This window comes from Lactuca saligna, chromosome 6 (genome assembly GCF_052625555.1).
Source record: "Lactuca saligna cultivar CGN05327 chromosome 6, ASM5262555v1, whole genome shotgun sequence".
Classification (NCBI taxonomy): domain Eukaryota; kingdom Viridiplantae; phylum Streptophyta; class Magnoliopsida; order Asterales; family Asteraceae; genus Lactuca; species Lactuca saligna.
Window position 1 is genome coordinate 97,370,969 of NC_136422.1, and position 20,760 is coordinate 97,391,728.

Consider the following 20,760-nt stretch of genomic DNA (forward strand, 5'->3'; position numbering starts at 1 on the left):
TAAGGTAAATAACAGCAAACAAATAAGTTCAAGTTGCTTAATCATGTTGACAAAACAAAAGAATTAAGTAGAATGGTGAAATCATGCCTTAATTACTCCCGGGATTGGATTCTAGCTTCCTTGGTCGGCTTCTAGGGTTCTTCTGGTTTCTTATTCGCAGCTAAGCACTTCTGAAACTTCCCAGAAATCTCCCTTTTCGATTTGTGGAGTTATCTTTATATATGCGTTCCGACTCGTCGAGTCATAAGGTGACTCGTCGAGTCCCTCTCACATCCTTCGTAATCCGATAACTATCTTGACTTCCAAATGATTATCCTTCTGATTCCGCGACCGGACTCGTCAAGTCAAGACTCGACTCGACGAGTAGAAGCCTTTTTATGGGTGTTTTCTTTCTTCATTCCACTCTTGAGCTCCTGACCGCTTCTCTTGCTTCCTTTCGCTTCCGAGCTTCATCTTTGGACTGAAAAACATAATTTAACACTTTTAAGTACCTTTTGTCCATAATATGCAACAATTTAGCTAATATATGAATAAATAAACTACACTTAATACACACTAAATATGCACATATCAACTTGTTTAAACTAGTACCAAGGTTCATTAACAAGCTCTAATGACATTTATTACAAAAATCATTTAATCAAAATAAGCTCTTTGAATTAAATCTAACGTTTTACTAAATTAACAAAACAAGCTCTTGACTAATAAAGAAAAGTTGCATTAGACACAGTGTAATTCCCAGTAAAGTTCAATACCTCTCATAAGCTCGGAGGCGCTGAAACTTGTTTGATCATTTCATATTAGAGTTAACCCTAAATGTAGAATTAATCTAATATATGTCACTTCTACTAATTAATCTAGACAATTACAGATCTAAAAAATTAGATGACTAGATTGATTCACAAACAATTTAAGTGGCCAAAGGAAATTGAAATCAAAATCAAACATTCAGTTTAACACATAATTGATCAAACTAAATAGTAATCATACTCAAACATAGTGCCTAATGATTAATCATACGAAAAGGTTACGTCTTGCGAAACTGAAATCTGAGTTGTTAGCCTGTCATGGCTAAAAATGGATTACAAACGGTGGAAATAGAATCTAAACGATAAATCTTACTAAACTATGAATAGGAATCAAATCGTCTCCTTTAGATCTGTGTTCTTCACTTGAAAACCTCTGAAAACCGCCTCTGAATCGCCAATTAGGGTCACTAGATGAGTATGGGGCTGTATTTATACGTCTAGCTGTCAAAACTCCATACCTGCGATTGCAGGATTCACCCAAAATGAGTCATGGGACTTTTTAATGAAGTATGTTGCTATTTCGACACAAATTTGCCAACCTGCGATCGCATGTAACACTTTTCCTAAGCTGATGAATTTTTTGGCTCAATAAAACCTCGAAGGCAACCTGCGATCGCAAAGGCATACCTGTGATCACAGGTTACTTCTTTTTGGCTCTTTTGATCGTCGTTCCTCCTTCCAAGCAGTTCTTGATCATTTCCCGGCATCCCTCCTTTGTCTAGACTCCAATTAAGCTCCAAAGCATCCACAAACACATCCTGAACTTGCGCAATCATCCATGTGCTCCAAATAGCCCTGAAAAGTCATAACAAACATGAGCAGTACGGGCATTCTTCAAAATAATCACGAAACACAAAATACATAAGAATAATTGGTAGTGAGTTAGCTTTTTATAATCAAATACGTAAGAAATTGTGCTAAAAGATGCATATAAAATGCATCTAACAGTACCCCATGAGTACCCCCATCATACTCACATGCATCCGCATCACTCTTTAATGGCCTAAGCCCAACGTACGCCCCAAGTACTCCCGATGTAGGGACCATTTTTGCAATAATTTAATACTTTGTGCTAATAATAGAAATACCTGATGGGCTGGGTGTTACAGAACATATACACAGAGGCCGAGATACAAAATTTACAATGTTTGACTAAGGTTGACACATCAAATGCACCCTCAGATGATACCGTCTAAAACCTTCGAATAACCTCAACGAATCTTGAGACCGATCAACCATTACCCAACTCAACCAAAAATGACAAACCCATATCATGGGCTAACAATGCTTCCCATACCGCTACATAGTTAGAGTGGTTTTAGCTTCGATATCCAAGTCCTCGGAGCTACCACAAAGGAACTACTTACCACAACAAATTCCTTATCCACCAGCTTCCTGTTGCGAGGACATTAACGACAACTTGCTTTGCACCCATGATTTGACCAAACATTAAATTTTCCGTCACCATGGAGGATGTCGATAGATCCTTAAGAACACACCAAGAAATTTCCTAACCATGAACACTTTGATAATAACCCCTTTCTTTCCCCCAGCCAGTTATAAACCTTGAACCAAAACCTAACTTTCCTGAAATGTAGGTTACTCAGAACTATCACGATGAAACCATAAAATCAGATCGACCGATGATCCTCCAAGCAAAATATCAAGTTCTCCCATACTTAGGGTTCAGACCATCATCGATTGACATTGGCAACACCAAAGACCGGCTTAACGTTGAACACACTCGACATGAATCTCAGAATGCATGAAACAACACAAGATGATCCTTCGAACAAGAACACTTCAAATCTCAAATGTAGACTTCAGAGACCTTTCCCCTAAGATCGCCAACTAAACTTGGCGAATATGATCGGAACATCACTAGATAAACTAAGCGCCTTCCGAACTGTACTTATACACAGAAAACCTTACACTTGGAAAGTTGATCCATAACCTCATCCTCCTATTGAAACTTCAATAATCTCATATAGATGTTTATAACATAGCATCGACAAATCCAACATAACTACAAAAACTCTCTCTAGTCCTTAAACAGAACCACTCAATGCCCCGCTCTTGGATAAATTTGACCTTCAAGGATTTGCATTACATATTCTACCTACGACATGGCCTTTACCTTGTTCATTGAATCACAAGAACCATTGAGTCTCAAACATCCATTCGTTGCGACACAGAGATGATTTATCGTGAATCAAACTTCACCTTCTTATAGCAGAATAAGAAGATCACCACCTCCTATCTCAACCATCGAATAAACCACATCCGATCTCTCCTCCCTTGAGCACAGGAGGCAGGAGAACATGACCTCAAAGCAAAAGGTAACATCCCTTGCCGTCGGCTGACCGCTCAGCTGCAAGCTGAAATCATGAAGTCAGTCACCATAACAGCTTCCTTCTTGAGTCCCACAACTAATACTGGATCTACTTCAAGCAAGGTCCTCGATGTCTGCACCAACTAGACCCAAAATACCATAGACACTAAGGACCAAATAATTATTGGTCTCACTCTACACCATCATAGCCGGCAGGCTGACAACGACGGGGACGACTGCAATTAATGCTAGTGATATACCACATTATCAACCCTCCACTAGCTTCTTAGAAACCTTTTTGACCCTTCATGATCCAATTACAGATCATGTGCTTTTAGTAGTACGGGCCCATACTACCTTTCACACCTATCCGTACGTGTTCCGATAAGTGTATCAAACTCCTTAAGTTACTACATTAGACCACTATAAATTTTAGATACATGTGCCATCACATGCACACACTACCGCTCATCATATACTCTCCTTCTCTCTCTCTCTCTCTCTCTCTCTCTCTCTCTCTCTCTCTCTCTCTTTGTGTATGTGTGTGTGTGTATATATATATATGTATATATATACATATATATATATATATATATGTATATATATACATACATATATATATATATATATATATATATATATATATATGATTCTTCTCATGCATGATCATACACTAGAATGCTTTTCTAGAAACCCTATCATTGTTAGGTGTATCAACACATCCAAAAGCTTAGAAAAGCCCTCATAAACTGCCTATATTCCCAACTTAGATATCCTCATTCACAAGTGCTCACATCAGCACACTCTGGCACTCCTTCGAGATCACTAGGAATACTCACCCCCACCCCGCTATCAATTGAGAAATAAACTTCAACCCATGCAGCAAGCATTAAATAGTCCTTCGACTGAAAAGATCCTACACTACAACAGTTGGACTCAAACAAGAGTTGCATAATAATCCAAATCAAACATTCTAAAACTATTTAATCCTTGTGGCATGTAACTTAACATATTCGCTAAATAGCTAACTAACATCAATATAAGTTTCATATAACACTAAGAAAGCATCATTTACGCAAAAAATCAATAAGCAACAAGTCATTATAAGGATCAGGCAAGTCTAATATGCAATTCCTGAGGATCCTTAGCTTACACGCTATCTTTCATTCCTAACAACTCATATATCACATACAAAGTCATCTCTCCCAAGTAAGAACTCTAGCATGCAATCCTTGAGTAGATCCTTATCCTAACTTATAGCATCCACATCATACTATAACTCTTATTGTTAAGTCAAATATAACATAGTAAGCAAGTATGGACATTTTGGGAAATCACTTTTCGAGGTCCAGTTGATTGTACACATCATATATTCTCTTTTCTTCTCTTGAAATGAATCTTTTCCAAAAATGTTTAGTAAAACTCTCAGTTCCATAGTTTGAGTTTGGAATCCCACGAGTGTTCATCCAAAATCCATTAAGCCTGGGCTTCAATACCAACTTCTAATATCCAAAAAATCCAGGCTTAATGTTTCATTTTTAAAATAATATAACATCCATTTTTAATAAAGTTACATTCAGGATAAATTATTTATTCATAAACCATTAGTCAGAAATCAGAGCTATAATGAAGACAACGCAAAACCTCAAATCATAAAGTTGTTGATATGTGTGTATATAGTCATGGCTTCGCAATCTGATGAATACCTGTAAAATATTTAATCTATAACTGTAAGCACAAAGCTTAGTGATTTACCCAAATATTACATACATCACATCATAACAATCAGCTATGGGCTATCAGCAACCCTGAAGACTATCAACGGCCCAGTGGGCTAACAGCCTGTGGATTAACAACACACCTCATAGGTTATCAGCAACCATGAGGACTATCAGCAGTCCCATAGAATCACAACGGTCCTAGAGTTATCATCAACTCATTTCATATATAACAATAATCAACAAAGTAAGACCCTGTTGATCAACAAGCATATACTACCACACATGCAAGTATAGTGAGAAGATTCACCTTGCAAGCAACAGCTAAAAACCACAACCCTCACCCCACAAAGACTGACCCTACATGGCATTTAACAATGATAAAGAGTATGCTCTCAGTGTAAAATCCAAACCCCTTAATTGGCCAAAAGTCAACCCATGCCGAAAGTGAATGGTAAAAGTCAAAGTCAACAACGGAGGTTGAGCAAGGACCGTACATGATCGGCGGCGGTGGTGATGTGGACCGACGGAGGCTGAGCAAGGATCGACGGAGGCCGGTGTTGAGAAACTGATAGGTGGAAGGATGCAATCGATGAGCCTAGTTCCCGAGTTAAAACAGAGAAAAGAAAAGAAGAGAAAAGAAGTAAGGAGAGAAAAGAGAAAGGAAAATAAAAGGTTTTGTGTTGCAGAGTTGGAATCCATTTCCTTTCACTTTTTTACTCTATCGGTGTTTGAGGTTGCTTTTAAAATAACTTTGCGCTTTCAACTTTTTTAAAATGTTAAAAAAAATAATAATAAATAAAAAATTTAAAAAAAAAATAAAAAAAAAAAAAAAGATGTTTGGATATTTCAAAAGATCATTTGGAAATGACTTTTGGCAATAAGAAAATAATGAGTTTCTAAAAGTCATAAAATCACGATTTTTTGTGACTTTTTGTTGTTTTACATATAAAAATTAAATCAAAAATCATTTTGTCAATTCAAACACATTTTAAAGACCTTCTTTTGCAAAAAGTCATTTTACAAAAAATCCTTCTAAAAGAAGGGTTTTTGATGCTTAAAAGTAATCCTAAACACCCTCTAATAAATTCGGGAACATCAAATTATTTTAATTTATTCTCACTTCCTCCCACTTCCTTTCTTTTCTTCGTTTAATGCCAAAAAAAGCCTTTTTTAGAAAAAAGAAAGTATTAATAACCTTAACATATCTCATTCGTTCAAAATATAATAAGCAAGTTGGTAATTATCGGTGATATTATCATATTATTAGTAACTAGTTGTTAAAACCTAATATTATATGGGTTAATTTAATAAAAAAAAATGAATATAAAAATTAAACTATTTGAGAACTTCGCATTTATAAGAAAAAACAAGAAAAATAATGAATTATTATGATGAAAATGTTTTTTATCTTTTAAATTTAAACAAATAATTAAAAAAAGTAAACTAATGAGCTTTAATTTTGGAAATTTTGAAATTAAAAAGTAAATTCATTAATGAAATTGATATATATTTATTGCAATTATTATATTAAAATATTATATGGAATTTATTAAAATAGAAAAACTCATAAAATAAAATGTCGGAAAAAAATAATTCAAAATAACAATAAAATAACATTTGGCAAATTGAATGATAGTGTGACATGTGGCAAAAAAAAAAAAAAACATTCATTTATTAGAGAGGATTATCGGTGATATTATCATATTATGAACAGATCAAATAAGTTTATGGGTTAAATGTATAAAAAATGATTATCTAATTTTTTGTTACAGAAGACACCCCATATATTAAATAAAGAATAAAGTTTACATAAACGTAGCGGGTAAACTAGCAACAAGTTGTGCCGCAACCCCTTTTTGGATGACAAAACTAATTCTTTTAAAAAAAAAACAAAATTTCTTATCTGTTTTGGTAATATTAGGTTCTTTATGCTTAGTGCACTAGTCATAAGACACACTGATGTGACATAGAATCGAGTCATCAGGTATTGGTGTTAGAACTAGATTGTAGATCCGAAGTAGGTGTAGTTCGTGAGTTCCCGATTTGATTCCTAGCTACCATTATAGAACAAAACCATTAGACCGCCTAAATGGGTCTTATGGCTACTTGTGATTAGCATAAAGAGCATGTAAGGAATTTTGTTTTTTGTCCATATTTAGGTAACCATGTTTTTTTCAAACGTATACGAAAAAACATGGTTTCTAAAAGTGGACAAAAACCAAAGTTTGTTACCTTCCTAGGTCATTAATTGAACACACCTAAGTTATAACACCTGTTCTTTTTATACACATTAAATATTATATTTTGGGAATTTTAATTTTGTGTGTGTGTGTGTGTGTGTGTGTGTGTGTGTGTATATATATATATATATATATATATATATATATATATATATATATATAAGCAACGAAACTGGGTATCCACTTTTGGAAGTTGAACCGCCTTGGAACTGTCGATTCCAAAATCAGAACCGCCTTATGTGGTTCCGGTTCCGGTTTTCATTTTTACGGAACCGCTACCCGCTGGGTACCCGCCAGAACGAATATATATATATATATATATATATATATATATATATATATATATATATATATATATATATATATATATATATATCACAATCACATACGTTACACAGTATCCTCTTGAATAACATCATTTAAAATTCTAGAATTTTAAATAATTTATTTTGAACCTTTAAATGTCTATATATAACTTTCACTATGAAATTAAACTATCCATTTTTAAAATGAATTTATATATAATATAGATAAGTTACTATTATGTTCAAGTTAAATTCTAACTTATAGAAATATTTTTTTAGGTATCGACTTCAATTCTTTGAATGCTAACTCATTGAAATAGTTTTAAATATTTAAAAGTTCAACAAATTTAAAGAACTGGGCACCCACTAGTGGAATCACTACTCGTCGGTTCTCATTCCGGTTCCAACATTTTAAGAACGCTGGCTCCAGTTCCGGTTCAAAATAATTTAGGCAAGTACCTGCTTAAGCTCATCCCATATATATATATATATATATATATATATATATATATATATATATATATATATATATATATATATATATATATATATATATATATATATATATATATATATATATATATATATATATATACTAGGTATGGTTAAGGCCCGTGCTAAGCACGACCCACAAGGGTTTATTTGGAAATGCTATTGTCTGAATCTTCGAGGAAATGCAAAAATGTTGTCATTATGGGTAAGCAATTGAAAGTACGCTGCTAAAACGGGTAAACAAACAAATATGCTGTTATCACCGGTAAGGAAATCAAAGAAATGAAGTGAAATAAAGTAAAATATATTGTGTATGGTGGTAAAAGAATAAAGACTAATTGCCTACATTCTTTTCCACCGTATATTTACAAAATACATGTAATCCCAATTCCAATACCATTACATTCCATCAAAATCCACAAACCTGACTTTGTCTTCATTAATTGCACTAAAAAGGACTCTAAATCACAATACAAAATAAATTTGACCATTATCTCTTCCAGAATTGTGAATAAATCTCCACCTGCACTCACAATCACAATACAAAATGAATTTGAAGTTTAGATGAATCATATATTACTGGTAATTTTGGTCCTTATCATATTGACGTAGGTCATTAATGGGCTATGATTAGTTAATTGTGGCGTCTTCAACGTTGATTTCGGATCCCGTACAAACAACATGGTGATTGGTGATTGTAGAGCCAAATTTAAATATACCCCAAAATAAATTTGATATAAGTGTCAAACCACTTGTAGTAATCATGTTTCTACGTACAAGCAGTTTTGCTTCATATATAGTTAAATATCATGAATTTAATATTTGGCTTATATGGGCCTTTAAATTAAATGAATATGAACTCAACACTCTCTACTAACTTAATTTTTAGTTATTTGAACTAAAACAAATCAAGAAGAAACCGGGAAAAAGGGATCATGAAGGAATGAAAGGTTGGATTGGTTGCTCCTAATGGAAAGCTTAAGTTCTTCAATCTTGAGCAGAATAATTAAAGATTTGAACAATGCTATCTATTGCCTCCCCTCTCCGTAAAACCGTAATACTAAAAAATTCCAACAAAAAAACCCATGTGTAAAACGATAAAAATAGAAAAAATATATTTGTCCTAATTCCAACTGGAAAACCTATGTTCATTTTTAATCAATGTAGAAAGAATGGCTTAACAGAGAAAGTTAGAAAACCAATTTTTAAGAGCATAACGTACATTGTCTGATGTTTAACAGATCGAATACTTCCGGGTTTTTTTTCTTTTACATCCTTATCTGTGTCATGTTTTTCTCATACAATGTTTTTGGACATCTTTTATACACAAAACTTAATCAGCAAAAGAAAAGATAAATGGCCTATGTTAGGATACACAATCACACAGACAACAATAGTTGGTAGAGATAGAAAACTTATGATGGGAACAAAATTAACTTATGATCATATATAATTTTAAAATATTTATTTCCTACTAAAATTGAAAGTGGAGTTAATGTAGATCAAAGTTGTTACCTGAGTATTGGTGGAAGAGATAGATACCTCTTGCATGTTCCTTCCTTTTGTTGGCCTTGACTATTGCAACAATAATGTTCTCAGTTAACTTTTCGCTTTGCTACCAAAGCAATCACTTGTGTTCCATCATTTGAAAAATCCTTAGTGTCACCCAAATCATCATAAGGACCTGCCATAATATAAAAGTAACACCGACCATGGATATGAAATAGAGAAAATAACAAACTCACATAATACTAACAATATGATTGTTGATTGTGCTCCAAAAAACTTCAAAATGTTAGTATCTTCTTTTAATAAAAGAGTTCTCTAATTTAATTGAAAGTAATAACTTTACATGAGGGGGTGTAAATACTATAATTGTCTGTTGAATCACCATTGGAAATCCATTGGGAAATACACAAGTCAAGGACTTTTTTTTAGTGCATACTTGATTAAAAGACCATAAATTTGGGAAATTTTTCACCAAAACTATAGCATTTTAAAATTTTCCTTGAAAGCTTCTCTTTTTATTTAAGATGTGGTTAGACAAAATGGAAATTAAGTGTAACTGGAAGCACGCAAAAATATAATGCATGAAATATAGATGTGCAAGAAGCATTAATAAAAAGAAAACAAAAACCTATAACCAAAAGAATTGTGGTTAGTGGGAATGGAAATGGAAGGCAACCGAGATAGAGGAAAGACTATGTCCACCACCATAAACCAGTAGAGAGGAAGCCATGAAGACATTCTTTTACCGAGAAACTATTAAAAATCGTTAAACTTTTAAAAAAAATCAGAACTTGTTTAAAATCACAAAACTTACAAAAAAAATCCAACCTAAACTCGCAATATTTGTAAGAAAACCTAAGAGAAAAATTTTCAATCGGGTTTCAAATATCATGTTTATGATTCGAAAGTCGGCAAAAATCCCGAGCTCCACAGTCAACCGGTCCAATCCCAGTATGAATCGCAAGTTTGATTTAAAAGGAAGGAGAAAAATAGGGTTTATATATGTATTAATGTACTTTTGGTTCCCATAATTGCAAACATCGCCTATACGAGAGTTGATACTACCCTTGCTCTTCATGTTCCATAATAACGTATTGTAAATATAACTTTGTAACTATAAGTTTTAACCTTTATACAAGTTCAGTTGTAAATATACAACTTGTATAAAGGTTAAAACTTATAGTTACAGAGTTATATTTACAATACGTTATTATGGAACATGAAGAGCAAGGGTAGTATCAACTCTCGTATAGGCGATGTTTGCAATTATGGGAACCAAAAGTACATTAATACATATATTTTGAATTCCTTTGATCAGCATGTGAATAACCTGTTAATATCAAACAAGAACACACAGTTAAACTAAAAAGATAATATTGTTGTATGAAAGTGTACTAAAAAACTAATACCAATTAAAAAGTAACATAAACTCATTATTGATAGCACACTATATTATATTTACATTAACTAATTGTTAACAACACATTATAAAGACATCTACTCAAAGCATGGTCTGCTTTAATCAAAGGCAGAATGCAAATGTATGCTGTCATTCTTGAATGCTGGAAATGACCGATTGATCTTTCAAGTCTATATGGTGACATCTTTTAAAGTAAAAGAGTCTTAACTTCTTTATAAAATTTATATACAATATAAATTTCCAATATCTTTATCTTTACAATTTATTTAATGTTAAGCATTGTGAATTTATTAATTAAAACTTTAATAAACGAACAAATTGACTAAAAAATGCATGGAATTACTATATTTTCTTCAGGACGAAGGAATTCTAAAAATGAAAAAGGATTGAAATATCAGTTCGAACCTGATCAGGGTAGGGAAAAAATCCCATTTAGTCAAACCTCGAGCAAAATAGAATTAAAAGAATGAAATTTGGAATGTAATGCAGAGAACAAAGTGCACTTACCAGATCACTTTGACTGAATAGTGTATTCCTGTGATGATCCGATATCATTATTTTCAGTTTAGTAGTTGTTTTCCTGTTGGAAATATTCATGGTCTAAATTTATATGAAAAAGCATGTAATCTGTCAAGCAACCATGATATTGCAAAAACACTTACATTGATTGTTGTAATTTGTTTGACAACTATGAGAGCCTTGATTTCTATGGTGAATATTAATCTGTCACCAATCATAGACAAACATATAAAAAACAATAACATATAAGGTGAGGTTTAGACATGTATGAACATCTGCTCTGAACATATACATTGTTAAAATCAACAGGTGAAAGTCCATTACATTTTCGAGAAGATTTTTCGCCTTACAAAAACCTGCTTCAGCAGGAGCAGCACTCTGAGCAACCAGACGCGTCTGTCCTCCCTAACACACAAATATATAGAACTGAATTTGGTTTACTGTAGTTGGGTTATTTTCTTGAAAATGCATATTAGAGCGTAAACTGTTGATTGATTGCCTTTGAAGCATGTTAGTAGCAACTGTCAACTTTACCCTCAAAGTAAAAAGTAACATAAACCCTTCAATAGAAAGACTACGGGCTGACCCGATGAAAATCATAAACATCCACAATATCAACAAAATTAACGACAATATAACATTAAAAACTGCATTCAAATTAAAACAAATCAGAAAATCAGTACATGATTTCGATACTTGGTCAAACAGGAGAGAATGATAATAACAATTAGGGCAAAAATTGTCAATAGAAACCTGAACGGCGATGAAAAATCCAACTGTTGGGTTTCAACAACATTACACTTTCAGGGATACTTTCAAAATGTAAAAATTATGACTTTTTGGGGGATCGTGTATTTTAATTGAAAACATAACGAATATTACCTTTTTTGAAGACAACGAATTAGGTTTTTTTGGATGGATGATATGTCGGATTCCAGTTAGGGATACAGTCGGTAGCCTTGCGAAAGAGATGGGGGAATCGGTGGATAAGTTGATGTTTACAAGGGAGTCGTAGAAGTTGAAGACATCAGATCGATTGAATGGACGTGATAATTTGCGTCGATCGGTGAGGGTGGGTTACGTGGCAATTATGGAACCGGTCTTTTTTTTTTGGCAACATCTCAGTGAAAGGGTCTTTATGAGAAGCAAGAAAGGAGCCATATACCTGATACCTGATATTATCGGCGGTAACAAATGTAATCCTTGAAGACCTTTTCATGCGCTGTTAGCGCTTTAGAAAATCTCGAGTTTCGCTTATAGGAGAAGGGGAATCGCCGAGTCGGTGGGTTTATCAATGTGTCGAATGTGAAGCGTTGAAGGAGAAATGAAGAAACGTATGTTGTGGGACGTTGCGTCGTTAAGGAGGAAGGGTACGTGGCGCAAAAAAAACCCTGTGAATATAATTTTAGAAGCAGGAGAAAAAAAGGGTTTTTATATGTAATAATGATATATATATATATATATATATATATATATATATATATATATATATATATATATATATATATATATATATATATATTAAGTTCATGCGAAAATATAAATATCCTGCGAAAACGCGAAAACAGATTTTATCTTATGAAAATTAAACACATGTACTATAAAAAAATAATTTTATTAGCAAAAAATTAAAGATAGTAAGTTTGAATTGGATGGTGTTATGGTAATATAGATTTAAAGACGCTTTTTATAATTATATTTTTTTCACGTCTTTAATCATTTTTAAATTCATGTTTTCATAATAAAAATGTTAAAAATCATACTTTGTTAATATCAAACAGTTTATCATCTATCATCGATTATCATCATGTATTTCAAAGTTTGGATGAATTATTTTCCAAAATATAATGTTGAGGTGATATAATATCATAGGTTTTTCTTGTTTTCGTGTTTTCGCAAATTATTTGCATTTTCGCATGAACCCTCCCCTATATATATATATATATATATATATATATATATATATATATATATATATATATATATATATATATATATATATATATATATATATTTACTATCTTATAAAAGAAATCTAACTATTTCTAAAAATAGATTGATTATAATAATAATATTTTTTTAAGACGTCCAAATGATGAAGCTGATAGTACAACTAGCCATTAATAAAATAATATTAAATTTTAACCACATTTTGAATTCAAATATTTATCATCAAATCTCCTTATATTTCTCAGCAATTTGATATGGTTTCCTCAAATCCCGGATTCATTCAAATTTTGAACCCTTTTCGATATCCTTAAATTTAGCATGTTAATTTAAATATCCCTCCAATCGCAGATACCTCTTTGTTCCCTCGTCTGCTATAAAGCCCACCGTCTAGGAATAAAAAATGACTTCATCTCCCAAATAACACCATAGTTTGATTATTTTGTCTTCGACATGTACTTTCTTTTGTAGCATAACATTTTTGTAGAGGAAACATATCACCGAAAAAATTTACACACCCCGCCGCTTTGCGCGGGTACGCTGCTAGTATATATATATATATATATATATATATATATATATATATATATATATATATATATATATATATATATTATTGTATAAATCTTATTATTTTTAAAAATAAAATTGAAACGTTCAAACCGTTAAACTAGGCTTAAAAGTACAAGTAATTATTAATAAAATAATATTAAATTATAATTTTAATAATATTTAAATTAAATTGTACAAAAAGTAATACAATATGTATAAGTATCTAATGCAAACATAGAAAGATCTTATTTCATTTTGACCGGGCTCTTTATCTTTCGATTGATATCATATTATCTTCAGAAGTTTTACCAAGTCCCCTTTAATCTCTGAAGAGTCTATGTTGAATCCTAAATCTCGGTAAATACTGCCAACCTTCCCTTAATTTCGGTTGATCGATTCTATAACCATCCAGTGTTACGCATCACATTCTCTATGTATGAAACCCTAATATTCCCATTACCGATCGTCATCGTCATTATCCCTATCCCACCCCCACCGGCCCCTCCACATCTCCATCACCTCAGCCAAGCGTGTCGATTTAGGTGGTACTTACGGTGAGTTTGTAATTGTTTGTTTAAAATCGAGTCCTTGCTATCATATGGCTGTCTAACCTAAATCTGACACTTTAAATCAGCAAATGCGACAAGAAGAAAGTTTGTGATACCAAACAAACAAGTGGAAGGTTAAATTTTAAACTGACTTTGATTTATTAAACCGATGTTCTTGATTTTTTGGTATGTTGGTTTATTCTCCAAATCACATTCTTACAGGTTTTATTCTCCAAATCTCCCATGTTTTGTCAATCAAAATCTTCATTCCTCCTCATGTTGCTTCATCACTCAAAGATTCTTCATTTCAACTTTATAACCAACCTATTAGGTAAAGTCGGACCATGTAATTTTTGATGTACTGATAGTTTTAGGCTCACGATTGCAGATCTCCAAATCATGATGTTGTCAGGAAGGACGACGATATACCTGGCTCACTTGTCAGTTTAATTCGCCTTGAAAGAAATTTGATAATTCTAAATTCATCATCTTTCTTTGAAATTAATTTTGATGTTGGTTTTGATTTATCAGGTGTTATTTTTCATTTGCTCGACAGGTCCTATTTTTGTAGCTTACCAATGAAGTTATCGTAGTGCACCAATGTAGCTGGCATTTTAACAGCCACCCATGTGTTCTTGAATCTGTAGGTACTTTAGCAATTTGTTCCTCTTTGGTATTAATGCATGTGAAACAGATGAACATGAGCTGGAAATTGGCACCCCTGTTGTCATGCGTCCATAAGATGCTGGTGCAATATTTGTGGTAGGGGACTGATTTTAGTAAGCACATATTACTTTTTGGTATTTATGTGTAAGTAATAGTCATAATTCTAGGATTGTTTGTGTTCAACATGAAACAGGTAAATGAGGTCTTTTTATAATTATAAGGGGTTGTATTTTGTTTGTGACTTTGTTGTGTTGGTTTGTTTTAACATTTTTCTGACACTTTAGGTTTGTGCGAAGATGTTGTAGCCAACTTGCGAGGTCTCACCTTTGAATTGTGTGTAGGGTTGATTGTGTTGGTAATCATTAGGGCCAAGGGACATAAGCTATTCTTGCTTCAAGAAGGCTCTTTTTATGATGCCTTTGTTGTGTGTGAAGGTGTTTCCCTACATCATCCCCCCAGTATGATACTTTAAAAGACGAGAAATTCATATTTGAATGTTTTCTGTGAACCACTCAAAAGACTTTCGAATATTTGGTTAGCTTTGAAAATGTTGTATGATTTGTAACGTGTTGAGAGTTTGCAAAGAGCTTAAAACCCAAATGGGGGTTACATACAATGAAACATGGTAAATTGTCTTCCCATACCATTTCTTCTTCATTCCCTTCACCATGACCATCATCATTCTCTCCACTTTCTCATTTTCTATCTATATTTACAAATATGTTTGTTTTCAATAGATGATCTGGTTTAAAAGACATCGACGACTCAAGATTTAATAAAAATCTTTACGAATAAGTAAATATGGTATGTTTTTCATTGCTTTCAGTAGAGGATCTATTGGGTAGCATCATTATCGAAGGAATCATTGCAAGGCTGAGGGATGGTGGATACAGAGCTTAACGCTTATACAAATTATTTCAATTTCTAAAACTTTATAATTTTATTTTAGATTCTTCTAATCTTTTTGGTCGGAAGAGTTCATATCCATCCTATTTTAATTATTTTTTTTTGTCAAAAGGTTACGACTTTCACTTTTATATACATGTGATTATCCCAATCTGAATGCTTAATTCGATCTAAAGTTTTTTTTTAGCATTTTTTAAGTCGTTTCTCAACAAGCTTGAATAAAAAAAAATAGTATAACATATTTTCATTTTGATTGACAGGTTTGAATGTGCGATTTTAGAGAAGCAAATCACTTGACATGAATTAAGCCAAAATGGGATGCTACTTACATATTTAGGGCAAAAAAAAGCATGATATTTCCATTTTTAATCCAAAAAAGATCATGTTACTTTAATCTGGGAATTCAATCCCAGAGTTAATAATAACTTGGGTAGAAGGGATCCATTTGGAAACTACATTGTTATTTTATGTTCTATCCTGCAATTGAAATAGGGATTCTATTTATCTTTTATACATCTGTTCGTTTCATATTTATTATTTGGGAGATGTCTCTGCCTGGATTGGATGGTAACTTAAAGCAAAACATGCTAAGATATGTTTGGTTCAACATATTATTATTCAGTCTATTAGTATAATGTAATACAAACATATAAATGCAAGTATATAAACTATCAAGGACTTGGTCAATTTTTTAGTACCTCATCAACACATTTATCAATTATCATATAACATTAATGGTTGCATTTTCTAATTTGCTTTGGGTTTTTGTTATCAAGGGGTTATTTGGCTATTGCAATGTACTTCAGTTTAACGTAAGAAATAGCAATTTAAACCCATAGTACAATTCTTTTTTTAAACAAATTGACCAACGCATATTTTTGTTTAAAAACCAAAAACCAAAAGTACAATACTGAAAAGTCCTATACATGTTGACAAAATGAAGTGGTCAAAAACGAATGGGAGCATACCCGTTTTAAGCAACCAAGACAAGAATGAAACCAAATTGCTAAGAAATGGATATAAGCTGTTGATAATGAATGAGTGTGGTACATCATTGGTCCTTGGTTCGTATGTTTACCTTATTTTATTTGCTTATTGTATAGTTTAATCATAATAATAGTTATTTTTTGAAAAATTTAAAACTACCCCTGCACTTTTGGATAATTGTTTTATTGTTAAGTTAAAGTTATTTAAGAGATTAATGAGTTTTGCAATTACCATTCGTACACGAGATCTTTAAAATTTCCCTTTATGAAATATAAACAATCTATTAAGTTTTAGAAGTTGAGTTTGGCTAAATTTAAATTTTGACTGCTTAAAGTATATGTAAAGACCATGATGCTATTATTTTCATTGAACTTCTAATTTATTTAAATTAAGCGGTGGAGATCTCGGTGAATAAGAAGCATATCACGTGATTTATTCGCCGCTGCTGCTTTGCACGGGTAACGACTAGTATACATACGTACATACATACTTATATATATATATATATATATATATATATATATATATATATATATATATATATATATATATATATATATATATTTGGGATGAGCGAATGCAGGTACTTGCCTAAATTATTTGGAACCGGAACTGGAGCCAGCGGTTCTTAAAATGTTGGAACCAAAATGGGAACCGACGGGTAGTGATTCCACTAGCGGGTGCCCAGTTCTTTAAATTTGTTGAACATTTAAATATTTAAAACCATAGACTTTTAAATGATGTTATTCAAGAGGATATTGTATAACGTATGTGATTGTGATATATATATATATATATATATATATATATATATATATATATATATATATATATATATATATATATATATATTCGTTCTGGCGGGTACCCAGCGAGTAGCGGTTCCGTAAAAATGAAAACTGGAACCTGAACCACATAAGGTGGTTCCGATTCCGGAATCGACGGTTCCAAGGCGGCTCCACTTCCAAAAGTGGATACCTATATATATATATATATATATATATATATATATATATATATATATATATATATATATATATATATATATATATATATATATACACACACACAATTAAAATTCCCAAAATATAATAATTAATGTGTATAAAAAGAACAAGTGTGTAGCACCTGGTTCCTCGTACATATAATCTATCTAAGTGATTTAATTTTTAGCCTTGGACTCGGCGAGTTGTACGCCCGACTCGCCGAGTAGTGATGGGACTCTGTTCACATTTAAGTTGGCGACTCGGCGAGTCCCCACTGTCTGGATGAAACCCTAATTTCAAGGGTTTGCACCCTATTTAAACCAACCTTATGCGCCCCAAGCCCGACTCCTTCACCCTCAGAGCTCCCTATATCGTCCTAACCCCTTTTTCTTGTGAGATTGAAGTGTTTTGGTGTGATTTCTTGAAGATTTTGAGAGAAGAAGAAGAGTAGATCAAGAGGTGAAGAAGGAGGTCGAATATCTTGGTGATATTTCAGTGATTCATTGAGGTATAACTCAGTTCCTTCTGTTTTTTTTATGCTTAAAGTCCCTTAGGGCACCATTAAGGTCCTTCTTGAACCATTTCCAAGCTTGGGTATGGAATAGGGTTTGTTATGAGTTGTGTAACCTCTACATCTAGGCATGTTTGAGCTCCAGAAGCTCGGATCCAGGGCCTTTATGGTAGCATATTGCTTGAATGTTCTAGATCTACCATTTTAGCGCTTATTTGGCCTTAAATCCCCATTCTATGCATGTTTACACGTAAAGTTGGAAACTTTACGTGTAAAACCTACCCTAAGAACTCAGATCTATGTATGGCATGAGCTAGATTCAAGCAAAATCGAGTATATAGAAATTGCAAGTGAATGACTCGGCGAGTCGAGTCGCGAGTCCCCGAGTTTTCCCCCTTTTCGTGTTTGCTGAGCGGAGTTGTGAGTCATGGGTGGACTTAGTGAGTCGGAAGCCAGACTCATCTATGGAGGGACTCGGCGAGTCAATGCCCTGACTCGGCGAGTCCAAGCCAATCTTCTTACCTCAAGAATAGACTCGACGAGTTGTTCATACAACTCGGCGAGTCACAGGCTAGAGTGTTCTTCGGATGAAGATGACCTCGACGAGTTGTTCATACAACTCGGCGAGTCGGATGAAGGATCATTGGTCATCAGTTAGAAGGATAACTCTTTGAGTCATCGCCTAACTCGGCGAGTAGAGTTGGGTATGAGGATAAATGGGAAGGATACGGACTCGGCGAGTTGGCAAGCCAACTCGGCGAGTCAGGTAGTTGACTTTGACTTTGACTTATTCAGGGGTAAAATGGTCATTTTACCCCAAGGGCAGTTAGCAGTGTTTGATTGAGTATTTTGTGCGAAATTACAGCCGGAGGATTTCCGGAGCAGCCGCAGCAGCATACAGACAGTTCCAATACAAATCAACAGCTACTACGAGGTGAGTTACCTTCCAGTAGCGGTGGGTCTACGGACACAATGTCGGCCCACCAGTAGGAGTTGTATGTTAGATGATTGTCTCTGTGATATTCATCTAGGGTTGCTACTACTTGTGCTATGTTTATGTACTATTATAATATGATGCTATGTGCTAGTGACGGTAGGGGAGATAGTCCCCAGATTACCGATCGATAGGGCCGAAGGGGCAGTCATGCCCAGCCACGCTAGGTAGATTATGTGATATGTGTTGTGTGGTGGTAATAGGGGGTAATAGTCCTCAGTATCCGGTCGAGAGGACCGAAGGGGAGGCCAGCACCCAGATATGCTAGTCAGTACCCGATCGAGAGGACCGAAGGGGTAGGTCGGGCACCCAGATATGCCTGATAATATATGTATGTTATGTGGTTATATGGTATGTGGTACAGTGGGGGAACTCACTAAGCTTCGTGCTTACGATTTCCGGTTGTTGTTTCTGATGGGTTTTGGTCATAAGACATCCTATGTGCTCATACAAACCCTAATGCTTGGATCTAGGTTTCTCTATTGTACATGCTTTGAATCCAAGACTATAAACCCTAATTCTAGTATATGAAATCGATATTAACATATGAATGGGTTTAAGAACATACCTTGATTGTTATATAGCAATAACAATCCTAATTCCACCTTGAATTGACTTTAGAATGCTTAGAGTCACAAGTGTCACTCCTCTAATGGCTTACAAACACCAAGAGCAAATGGAGAAGGTATAAAGAGAGAGGAGAGAGGTTAGAATTCGTCCTTAGGACTCCTTGGGAACAAGTACACGAATTCTAAGGCCTTAGGGTCTTTATATAGGTGTAGAGATAGGGTTTCAGTCATTATCCTTATCTAGTTGCTTATCCACAAAGCAACCATAAGATAAGCCTTGAAAACCCTTATCCTTTATCCTTTGAACGATTTCAAGGATCCTTATCTCCTTGAATTCGTTCAACCCATATTTAGGATAACCATTACCATATTTTGTAACTATCACATAATTACAATTCAGCCCCTCTAGTTTAATTAATTACACTTGATTACAAAATTAATTCCTAATTAATTATTGACCAATATTAATTAAGCAAATATGATTTCTCCTTTAATATATTATTCTTATAACATATTAATAAATCATAATAACCTCTCTCTCTTTATTTATTTCTCCAATCAAGTTGCTTTGGTGAAGGCAATCCAAAAGGACCATGCACCATCGGGTCAAGTACATACCAAAATAGTTATGGACTTAGACACTAATCCAACAGTCTCCCACTTGGATAAGTCTAATAACTATTTTGCGTATGACTTCAGATCCTGATCTGCAATCATAGCTTTCCAAAGCCGCTGTCAACTCTGATC

The 20,760-nt window shown here is 33.5% G+C and overlaps 2 long non-coding RNA genes across 18 annotated transcripts; one reads left to right on the forward strand and one right to left on the reverse strand.

Annotated features, from left to right (window-relative positions):
* Window positions 1–10,613: 10,613 nt before the first annotated feature.
* LOC145002118 (uncharacterized) lies at window positions 10,614–12,716 on the reverse strand. Its single transcript, XR_013661826.1, has 5 exons — window positions 12,230–12,716; window positions 11,672–11,752; window positions 11,491–11,551; window positions 11,336–11,408; window positions 10,614–10,738 (listed from the first exon to the last, which is right to left on the reverse strand). It is a non-coding gene; the product is annotated as an uncharacterized LOC145002118 (long non-coding RNA).
* A 1,395-nt stretch (window positions 12,717–14,111) lies between these two features.
* Window positions 14,112–16,573, forward strand: LOC145002110 (uncharacterized). Of its 17 annotated transcripts, none has more exons than XR_013661811.1 (5): window positions 14,112–14,400; window positions 14,481–14,528; window positions 14,617–15,685; window positions 15,798–15,864; window positions 16,227–16,573. It is a non-coding gene; the product is annotated as an uncharacterized LOC145002110 (long non-coding RNA). The 17 variants fall into 17 exon arrangements; XR_013661816.1 differs by lacking the exon at window positions 16,227–16,573 and having other exon boundaries at window positions 14,617–15,156; window positions 15,345–15,685; window positions 15,798–16,220; XR_013661819.1 differs by lacking the exon at window positions 16,227–16,573 and having other exon boundaries at window positions 14,617–15,156; window positions 15,402–15,685; window positions 15,798–16,220.
* Window positions 16,574–20,760: the final 4,187 nt, after the last annotated feature.